The 12,047-nt window shown below is 34.4% G+C and overlaps 1 protein-coding gene across 3 annotated transcripts in view; it reads right to left on the reverse strand.

Annotated features, from left to right (window-relative positions):
• The window catches only part of ACVR2A (activin A receptor type 2A), a 142,747-nt gene that overhangs the window by 127,500 nt on the left and 3,200 nt on the right, over nt 1-12,047 (reverse strand). The window lies entirely within an intron of this gene.

The raw sequence follows: 12,047 nt of genomic DNA on the forward strand, positions 1-12,047 counted from the left end.
TTTTATTATTGTTCTCTTGGTGTATCTAAAACACTGAATCTGAGTCTGATCTCAAGATATGTAGCTACAAGCATACATCAAAGTTTTCTTGAGTGTTTCTGTGAGGCAGTGTGTCACAGTGGATAGAGCACTGGGCTCAGAATAAAGAACACCTGGGTTAAAATCCTGCCTCAGACATCGCCTGTATAACCCTGAGCAAAGCATATAATGTCTCTGAACCTTAGTTTCCTTGTCTGAAAATGAAGATTATAATAGCTTTATGTCACAGGTCTGTTGAGAGGAATAAAACAAATAATGAACATTAAACTTTTGCAAAACTCAAAAGTGCTATATAAATGTCTGTTGTTACTTTAGGTTTTAAGGCATGATCTAAAAGAAAGGGTGGCGCTGAAAGTCAGAAGTGAATTCCAATTGGATCTCTGTCTACAACTTACTTAACAATGTGACCTTGAAACAAATTATAACGCCCCTGAACTCCTTTTCTGTGAAATGGAAGCAGTGACAATTGCCCATCTTACAGGATTGTTATGAAGATCAAATGAGATATTGTGCAGGAAACACTATATAAATGTAAACTATTATTATAATTAGTCTTTAAATCTAACAATGAAGATAGAAGATACATTGGAATTATCAGTAAATAAGTACAGGGCTTAGAATTGGGTCATAACATTTTTGGAGCTAAAAGGGGGACGTTGAAAATCATCTAACCTAAACTCCACATTTACCAATTAGGAAAATGAAGTCCATAAAAGTTAAGTGGTCTGCTCAAAGTCACACAGTGAGTTACTAGCAGAGCCAGGCCTAAAACCAGTCTTCTGACTCTTACTCCAACCACATGTTTCTCACAGTTGAGGCCTTAAAAGTGATGAACCATATTTCCAATGCTTAAATACTGGGTACCTGTAAGCAAATTTTTAATTCTTTTGAAGTAATAAAATGATTTAAAGGCGAACAACATTTTAAATATCCTTTAAATCACTGTTTTTAATTAACTGAAGACAAAAATTTGAATTTATTTCCAAAGGAGATTATAAAAGGATGTTTTCATAGGGACCATGTCCTCTGTAAGCCATGGATAACTCTTTGTGAATATGGCACTTTAGAATCACTATTCCCCTCCAGCCAAAACACATTATTTCATTTTGTATGACCTCAAGTTCCTCTTAAAAAAAAAATGTGTTTTGGGGGGCAGCTAGGTGGCACAGTGGATACAGCACCTGCCCTGGATTCAGGAGGACCTGAGTTCAAATCTGGCCTCAGACACTTGACACTTACTAGCTGTGTGACCCTGGGCAAGTCACCTAACCCTCATTGCCCCACTCCACCCCCAAATTTTTTTTAAATTTTAAAATTGTGGGGTTTTTTTAAGACTTGTCTTTTTAACACCAATATATTTTCCAAGGTATGCACTTCTTCAGTCTCAAAGAATTAACATTGTGGGCTACCCAATAAGCAACTGAGAAGCAAATATGTATAAGTGGGCTTCAAAAGAGAAATGTATGAGCAGAAATGAAGATGGAGCTGGAAAAGGAGAGAGATTGATTTGTAGCAATACCTCTAGATAGCTGACTTACAGGCCACATGCATCACATATAGAGTATGGAGAGATCTAGAAGAAGGCAATTACTACATCGAGTGAATTAATCCCTGATAAAAGATTTCTGGGAGGACATAAAGTCCATAGAAAAGTAGTAAGAAGTATCCAAATTAATGAAATATGGAAAAGATAAAGAGATGGCAGAAGTCAAATAGTACAGTTTGATGGAATTTTAAATTCCCTGAATGAATCAGAAGAGAAATATATCATATACCTCTCATAGCTATGATGTATTCTTAACTAAACAAGACATAAAAGCAATTATGAAAGATAAAATAACTACAATTATCTGAAACTGAAAAGTTTCTTCACAAACAAAATTAACTTACCTTACTTAACATATGGGGAAAAACTTTCTATCAAATTTCTCTGATAAGGATTTGATATTCAAGATATAGCATCAATTAGTTAATACATACATACATACACACATGTACACATACATGTGACTAGTAACCATTTCCCAATAGCTAGGTGGTCAAAGGATATGAACAAACAATTCTCAAAAGAACTGCAAAGTATTCAAAACCACATTTCAAAACCAAATTACTAATGAGAAATGCAAATCAAAACAACTTTGAAGTTTCATGTCACATCCTATAAATTGGAAAAAATGACAAAAAATAGTAGTAGTAAATGCTGGAGGGGTTATGGAATGAGAAGTACAATAATACTTTCTTGGTAGAGCTATGAAATGGTACGACCATCTTGGAAGGTAATTTGGAACTTCGCAAATAAAATAACTAATATGTCCATACCCTTTGAACAAGAGACTCCATTACTGGACCTCTATCCCAAGGAAGCCATCAATAAGGAGAAAATGTTCATGTATTACAAAACTTTTATAGTATCAGTTTTGTTGAGAGCAAAAAACAAAGTAGATGCCAAACAATTTGTCTATCAACTGGGGAATGACTAAACAAATTGTAGTAAATGAATGCTATAGAACATTATAATGCTATGAGAAATGGTGCATGTGATGAACACAGAGAAGCACATAAAGACCCATATGAAATGATAAAGAGCAAAGTAAGCAGAGTTAAAAAAAAAAAAAACGATACACATAGTAACTATGATAATGTTAATGTAAAGGACAATTACACAACAAAAAAATTGAAGGCAAATGTAATAAAATTATAAAGATCAAATAGGTCTTCAATGAAAAGCTATGAAAAGCCACTCCCAACCCACCCCTTCATGGAGATGGGAGTATTATACATTGCACATGTTTTTGGACTTTTTTTTGCATGCTGATCAATTGTGCTGCTTTTTTTTCTTCTTATAAAAACAATTTGTTATATGAAATGGTTCTCTGGGAGGAAGAGGCGAAGAAATATTTGGGATAACTATGATGATGTCAATAAAACTTTTTTCAAAAGGTAAATATTTCCGTATAAAAACTTTTAAAAATCACTAAATGTCCTGAATCACAAGATAATTATTCATGATTTCATGTCAACTTGGAAGGAGCTCTCCAGTGGACTATCCCAGGGATCTATGATTGGTTCTAGAGTATTCAGCACTGTTATCAATAATTTCGATAAATTAATAGATACCTGACATAAATCTGCAACTAATACAAAGCTAGAAGGAATAGTTAACAGAAGATAAGAGATTCAGGATCCAAAAAGATCCTGAAGGTTAAAACTCTGACATTAATCTAATAAGATGAAATTTTAAAGATACAAATGTGAAGTCTTAAATTTGGGTTCAAGAAATAAACTTTGCAAATACAAGAGACAGGAGGCACAGTTAGACAGCAGTTCATCTCAAAAAGACCTAGGCATTATAGTGGATAGCAAATTCAGTGAGTCAATACTGCAATATAGCAGTCCAAAAAAAGCTTTTTCTACAATCTTGGACTATGTTAATAGAGCCACAGGTTCATGAAAAAGGAGGTGCTAATTCCACAGTAATCATTCATCTGGAGTACTGTGTTGATTTAGGGGTACCAAAATTTTCTAAAGGACTTTGATTAACTGGATGACATGTCTGAATAACATGTTCAGAGGAAGGTAAACAAGATGGTACAGGGGCTCTGAAGTTCCTGCTATGTAAGGATGAGTTGAAAGAACTCAAGAAAAGGCTCAGAAAGTGCATGATAAATGTCTTTACTGGAAAGTCTGACAACACAGAATAGTGATCACACTTTCTCGATTTGGCCCTAGGAGACACAACTAGGATCAATTGGTGGAAGATGCAAAATGACAAATTTAGGCTTGATATAAGTAAAAAAGTCTTAATGGTTCTAAAACTATCAAAACAGAAAGGACTGCCTTAGAAGATAGTGGGTTACGACCTTCATAGAAGGTCTTCAAGCAAAGAACCACCACAAGCAAATGGATTATGACTTTTTGGGTATGTAGTAAGGATTTTTTTCCATGTACAGAACTAAACAGAAACTAAGATCCCTTCCAACTATGACCTTGTGATCTTTATCTTTACTAAAAAGACATCCTTCTATACCATGCTATTACCATAGGTCTACAGGTAAAAATAGACCTTTCTGAACATGAGCGCTAAATTAAAAAAAAAATGAAAATATATCAACTAATGAAAAATAATTCTTATTCCAAGCTTTGCAAAATGAAACTATGATATTTTTAAAGATAACTATTTTTTAGACTAAATAACTGGACCATAAAGACCCACCCATCAATAGAAAGTATTTTCTCTACTTTTTCATTCAAGGTATAGTAGGGGATAAAATGGTTCTCTTATGACTGTACTTAAAAATGTTATTGACTAAAGAAAATGTCTCTGTACTTGCAAAAGGGAGGGTCTCTAAGAGTCAATGTCAGAAAATGTAGCTCAGAAAAGTTTTTAAATATGCATAAAGCAATATATACAAAAACCACATACAAAACAATAATATAAAGACCACAATCTACATGGTCAGGAAATAAAGAAGCTTTAATGACTGAAAACTTGAAAAAGTACACTGAATCACTATATTTGGAATTCTATAACAAAAAGAAAAATCACAAAAAAAGCATTTCCAACATATACTATTTATCCCCTCCTTTTCTCACACATCCTTTTCTTAACCACTACTCAAAAAATTCTTATCTACCCTGATAGTTTTAAAGACATATTTTAGTGTCTATAGCATTGGACTCAGAATAAAGGAAGACCTGTGTTCAAATCCCACTTTAGGTATATATTAGCTGTGTGATCATATTAGCTGGGCAGGTCATTTAACTTCTCTGCCTCAGTTTCCTCATCTGTAAAATGAAAGAGTTGGACTGAATAGCCTCTAAGGACCCTTTCAATTCTAATCTAAGACGCTACAAAGGTACCCACACAGATTACTCCTAAATCTATTTTAATTCATTCATATCAAAAATCATATCTCAAATCTATCTACAAGATACTTCTTTTTTTTTTTTCCCGAGGCAATGAGGGTTAAGTGACTTGCCCAGGGTCGCACAGCTAGTATCAAGTGTCTGATGCCGGATTTGAACTCAGGTACTCCTGAATCCAGGGCTGGAGCTTTATCCATTGCGCCATCTAGCTGCCCCCTACAAGATATTTCTATATATCATAACACACAGCTTCTCAAATGCTCTAGAAAGCTCTTTTCTTTGCTCATTTTTAGTATTATTACTACTACTAATGATGGTGATAGCTAACATTTATATAGTGCTTTACAGTTTGCAAAGCACTTTACAAATAGTATGACTTGGTTCTCACATGACCCTGGAAGAAAAATGCAATTGTTATCCTCATTTTGCGGAAAAGGAAACTGAGGCAGACAGCAGTAAAGAGACTTGCCCAGGTTCACACACTAGTAATTATTTGAAGCAAACTTTGGACTCAGGAGGTCTTAACTCCAAACCCAACCCTCTATCTACTGCACCACCTAGATACCTATAGCAGTTAAATATTTTTCCAAAATCTTATATGGAAATCCCCAAATCCCACCTATAATCTTTGAATTTTTTAATATGCCACATTGTCTGTATACCACAAATTTCATTAGTTGCTCAAACTGCCAATGAAGGAAAATAAGCAGCATTTCCTTCATGTATATATCCCTTCTTTCAACTTTGTATAAGCATCCATCATCTGAATTGTTCAATCAGTTAAAGCCTCTCTTGAATCACAACTGCTGCTTCAGGGAGCACAGTGTTAAGATATAAAAGTACAGTAGGAAAATATAGGTTTGAATGCCACCTTTGAGATTTAACTATTTTGGTGATGCTGGATAAGTCATTTTGCTTCAAAGAGATTTCCTAAGGTTACTTCATCATTAAAATGAGAAAGATAATGCAAGAATTACCTACCTCATAATGTTATTGTGAACGAACTAAATGTGTTATTATTATAATAACCTAAAGGTCTTCTAATCACATTCTTTCCTCAATGCTATTCAATAATTCATTCGGTTAAATAACCATTGCTGTCCAACCTACTCTTTATACACTGAAAATGATACTTTCTTCTATTTTCCTTACCCAACTTTCCTTCTCTCTTATCCACACTGCTTTGCTGAAATTAAAACAAATTCTTATCCATCCACCAGGACATATTCTTTCTAACTTAAAAGCCTATCTTCCTCTTACAAGTGTTTTCCCAGGGAAGATACTGAAATTTTCCCAATTAATATGTATATATATATATATCTCAGTGTGTAACTTTAAGTATACTCAATGTCTTAATTCTGTTAATTGACATAGTCTACAATATAAAACAGAAACTCTGCTTTTTATGTGAGTTGTATTTTAAAAAAAAAAGGAAACATGGTTTAGAGCACCAGATTTGAAGTCAAATGGCCTAGATATGAATCCTCTCTCTGTTACTTACCTACCTGTAAAACCACGGTCAAATCATTTGATCTCTCTGGACCTTTTTCTATACCAGTGAAATAAGAAGATTTGCACTTGCATCTCTAAATAGAGCACTCAGAGTACTAAGTATTTCTAAGTAACAATCACGTAAATTTAAGTAAACTCCTTTGCTCTGCCCCACCCCACAGAGACTATGACTTAAATGACATTTGAACTTCAATCTACTGCTTCAATATAACTACTATATGTCAGCATCTTTTTGTAAACAAAAGCAGACTTTATCATCCAGGTTGTTTTCCCTGATGGAAAAAATTACAAAAAGTCAAATTTGAGCCATTTTTTGAAAAACAATTTCAAATTAATAAGGACAAATAACAAATAAGCAAATAACACAGGAGAGAGAGAGAGAGAGAGAGAGAGAGAGAGAAGAAGAAGAAGAAGAAGGAGGAGGAGGAGGAGGAGGAAGAGGAGGAGGAAGGGAGGGAGGGAGGGAGGATAAAAGGAGGAAGAAGAATTAGAACAACAAACTGTGATTACCCAAGGATAAAGAAAAACAATACCTAAGAATTTCTCAACTAAAAATATTTACTGAAAAGTCCAAGCTAAGACCATTTGGGGCTGGGGGCAGAACCCTTAGAATTGTAAAGTGAAAAATAATATACCCTTTTTCAGTTGTGTCTGACTTGTCACCCTATTTGAGGTTTTCTCATTTTACAGATCAGGAAAGTGAGGCAAACAGGGTTAACTGATTTGCTTAAGGTCTCACAACTAGTAAGTGTCTGAGGCCAAATCTGAACTCAAGAAGTTGAGTTTTCCTGACTCCAGGGCCAAGACTTTATCTGCTCCATTACCTAGCTGCCCAATGCCCTTTTTACCCCTCCTAATAAGAATATATGAAGATCCAGGAAAAGTAAGAGAATCAGCCTCTGCACAACCAAAAATGTTTCCTTCAAAACTGTTTCCAGACAATAGTTACAGAAGCATGTATCTACTTAGGACAAACATGTCCTGAGACTAAGAGAAAATTTAACCCTGTGGCTGTCAAAGAATTTATTTTTTACTTTCCAAGATTTTGCCCTTATGCAATTTTTGACTGTGTAAGGACTGACCTAAGAAAAATATCTCTTCTGTCACCTAAACTCAATTGGAGAAATCACAATTTAGAAAGATAATTGACATAAGCATGGCCAGATGGGTGAGGTGATGCAAAATCCTGCCATTTAAGAATCAACTGAAGAAGCTAGAGATGTTTAGACTGGAGAAGAAAAGACTGAGGATGTCATGTCATCTGTCTTCCAATATCTGAAGGAGTATCACTTGTTCTGCTTGGCTTAGAAGGACAAAACTAGGAACAAAATATGGAAGTTAGAGAAGCAGATTTATAGCTTAATCAATATAAAAAATATTTCCAACAAATTAGAGCTAACCCAAAAGTAGAGTAGAATGTCTTCTGAGGTACTGCTAGAAATCTGCATAAAAAGACTGAATGACTTAGACTAATAAACACTCTAAAGTGACTTGTCTTCACTCATGTTGCAGAACTCAAGTTGCAGAACTAGGTTATGACCCCAGGTCCAATGACCCCAAATCCCATCACACCTTCTATTGCACCATATTGCTTCTTCATAAACAGTATGATGTCAGGGGACTGGAAGTCAAATTATATAAAGAACAGCTGATGGAACCAAGGCTGTTTCAACCTAGAGAACCTAGAGAATTAATTGCCTTTGATTAGCTGAGGGACTATTATGAGAAAAAGGATAGGCTTATTTTGTATAACTCAGACACATACATGCAGGACCAATGGGTTGAAATTCTAGGAAGGTATGTTTTACCACAGTACAGTGAAGAATTACAAAGCAAAAAGTCATCCAGTAGTGAGAGAGACTTTTATGAGTTCACTGGAATTGTTCATATAGAAGCTACAGGACACTCAGAGATACCATGAAAAGGATTCCTTCAGGAAGGGACTTTACACATTCTAAGGATAAAAACCAGAATGGGAAGCAAACAATGAAGAGAGTTAAAGATATTGAAAACTTTAGGACCAAATCTTTCTTTTCTTATTCAATTTTCTGCTGTACACTCACAACATGTAATCATAAGATGTTAGAGCTGGAAAAGACCTCAGAGACCATCCAGTTCCAATTCCTTTCATTCACTCATTCATTCATTAGCCAATTATTAGGTGCCTATGTCCAAGGAACCACACAGGAAACTGAAGATAAGGATAAATAATACAAAATCCCTGCCCTTGATTGAGGCCAAGAGAAATTAAGTGACTTGATCAGTCGTATGGTTAGTATCATCTCATTCCCAATCCAATACCCTTTCTGTAAAACACTTTTGCCAGTACTTCTGCCTTCAAATGAAGCAGATCAATCCACAAGGTAAGAAGTTCTTATTTATATGGATTATCAATCCAGTCGCACCTACCAAAATCCTTACCTCAAATCTGGCAACATTCACTGTGTCTATAACAAGTTCCCTGAGTCACTCTGCTAAATAAAATTTGACCATTATGTGCCTTTGGTGGATGACAAATGTGAGTTATTATTATTAGATGTCTGAAAGTGGTAAAGACAAGCTTATTTGGAAAAATAAGGAAAGTAAGATCAATCTTGAGAATGTTTGCTCCAGTTATTTTTTCACTTTCTTCACTTCTACTCCTCAAATCTAAATATACTACTCTGGCATCTTCAGGTTCAGTCTTCAAGTTGAAATCAATGCTTTGTCTAGACGTCACATTTAAAACCTAACAAAGTGAAATCTGCCACACAGGACTTCAAATGTAATATGCATACTCACTAGGCAGATTTGGGCTATAAAAAGAAAGAACCATTGAACATTAATAGACAATTTACCTCTTAAAACTCATAGATGAATTAAATGAAACCCTAAGAATTTTATTCACATATACATTCATACACACATGTATGTGTGTATACACACACACACACACACACACACAAATACCTAAGAGATGTAGGTACATAATAGCTCAATCCATTCAACTCCAGGTAAGAAATACTACTCCCAAGTTTGTGTGTATGTATACATATGTCATTCCAAAGACCAACAAATGAATGATCTGTCAAAAGAACAGTTGGAAAGTATTTCTATATAGTCAATTTTCAAAGATACTAAATTCAATCTGCTTTAATCTACTAAATTAAGTGGCAAGACTTTTTTCCCCTAAGTCACCAGTAGAGATGTCAGGCTTTGGTGTCACTGGCCGGTATATGACATTGGTAAAAGAGGCAAAAATGAACAGGAAAGGGGGGGGGAGGGAAAAAACAGGAGAAAGACAAAGAAAGTACATGGTAGGAAACTGGTAGCATGCCCTCCAACAACTTGGATCACACTATGTATAGCCTACCATGATTTAAACCAACTTCTTTTTTTCCATAAAAGTATTTTATTATTTTCCAGTTACATGTAGAGATAGTTTTCAACATTTGTTTCTATAAGATTTCTAGTTTCAAATTTTTCTCCCTCCCTCCCCCCTCCCCAAAACAGCAAGCAATCTAATACAGGTTATATATGTCCAATCACGTTAAACATTTCTGCATTAGTCATGCTGTGTAAGAAGAATCAGAGCAAAAAGGAAAAACCTCAAAAAAGAAAAACAAACAAACAAAAATAGAAATAGTATGGTGCAATCTGCATCTAGATTCCATAGTTCTTTTTTTCTGGATTTGGAGATCATTTTCCATCATGAGTCCTTTGGAACTATCTTGGACCACTGTATTGCTGAGAAGAGTTAAATCTATCACAGTTGATCAACACACAATGTTGTTGATACTGTGTACAATTAAACCAATTTCTGAAAGAAAGACAACACAAAAGGTTACCTAGTCAAGCAGAAAAAGAATAAAAAGGCAAATTTCAGACAGATCCATGATAAACAAAAAATCAAGATTATTCCACCAATAAAAGTGAAAAGCAACACACAAGAATCTTAGAATAGGAAGAAGAGACAAAGACAATATCAAGTACCCAGATCCTCATATATTAAGATCACAGAATTTTAGAACTGGGAGGGATCTAATTCAACCTCTTCAGTTTATAAAGAGAGTAAGGCCTAGGAAAGTGGTTTGCCCATAATAAGAGAGCTAGTCTAGTTAAGACTGAGATCAAACCAAAGTATTTAGTCCTGTGCTCTCCATGCTTCTCACCAATTAAATTTTTGTGAGCCAAATTTATTTGAAAAATTATCAGCAATATTAAGACAATATTGCTGGGAAGCTGTTATTAAGGTATCATAATAAGACAAGCACACCTTAAGAAGTTTCTTCAGGATTCCCCTCTAAGGGTACAGACTGCTTATTGAATATGAATTTCACTGGAATTCTCAACATGGTTAAGAAAAAACTAGAGTTCTATATAAGGTGCAAGCACTTCTAATTATGGCCAAATCTTATTCTCGAGAAGGGCGAGGGCACTTGTCAAACTTTTATTCAATGTAAAGCCAAATGTAGCTAATAATTCTAGATAGCGCACACACAAGAAATAATTTTTAACTTTCTTGAGAATGAAAGTGCTTAAATAAAATTATTCCTTTGAAAAAATAAATCAAATTCTCTTCCATAAAACACTACAATGAAATACTAAATATTGCTAATTAATTCAATCCAATTGCAAAACTTGCAGACACCATGTTTAAAAACAAACAAAAACCTCAAGTCATATCAACAAGAACATAGAAAATAATTTTTAAAGTTGATTACCCCCAGCAAAACAGATATGGGTCCAGAGCAAATGTAATAAATTATTTAATCCTTGAAGAAGGTATTCAAAAGTAGTCTACCTTTATTAAAAATACACTATCTATACATTTGTCATCAAAATGTATAATAGAAAAATATTTTATTTTTAGATGCAATCATTCAAGAAAAGATGATGCAAAGATGAAAAGTCTTCCTGTACAAAGTTACCTATACAGATTACCCAAATAATCCACTCACAGGTTTTCTCTCTCTCTCTCTCTCTCTCTCTCTCTCTCTCCCCCCCTCCCTCCCCCACCTCTCCCCCCCCCCAAAAAAAGATTCCTAAATGGAAAAAGACATGGTTTGGAGATTTGGAAGTTTTCTTAAGGTTACGAGAATTCTATAAACCTGAGAAAACTGTTTCTTTGCTTCTGGATGGGATGTCTCTGGATACATAGTTTGAATTTGTGTACATATAGTATTAAAAAAATTCTGGCTCCTATAATACAATAAAACATTTCAAATAAACTACTCTTTAGCCAGAAGGATTCATTGTTACAGCAAAAAGAAAATTTGAACTGCCTACCTGAACTGAATGAAAATACTTGTTAATAAGACAATGTTTTCATTTCTTGTTTTATCAAATAGATGTCCCGTTCCCATTGAAACCTAGGAAGTTTTCAACTTATTTCAATATATTTCAAATATTACAATAGTTTAAGAACTCATGATAAACTCAGATCCTCAGAGCACAGAATTATAATCATCCTCACATTTACAAAATTTCTGGAAAGAAAAAAATTAGTGAAATGAAATGCTAAGGATGAATTAACAATTAAATTTTTGTCACATTTTAGAAGATAAAAAATTAAAGGGGGCTAAAAACATTCAAAACCAAGGAAATTATGAAGGGCATTTTAAGATGATTCTAAGTACCTAAGATATCTC

Source organism: Dromiciops gliroides, chromosome 3 (genome assembly GCF_019393635.1).
Source record: "Dromiciops gliroides isolate mDroGli1 chromosome 3, mDroGli1.pri, whole genome shotgun sequence".
Lineage (NCBI taxonomy): Eukaryota > Metazoa > Chordata > Mammalia > Microbiotheria > Microbiotheriidae > Dromiciops > Dromiciops gliroides.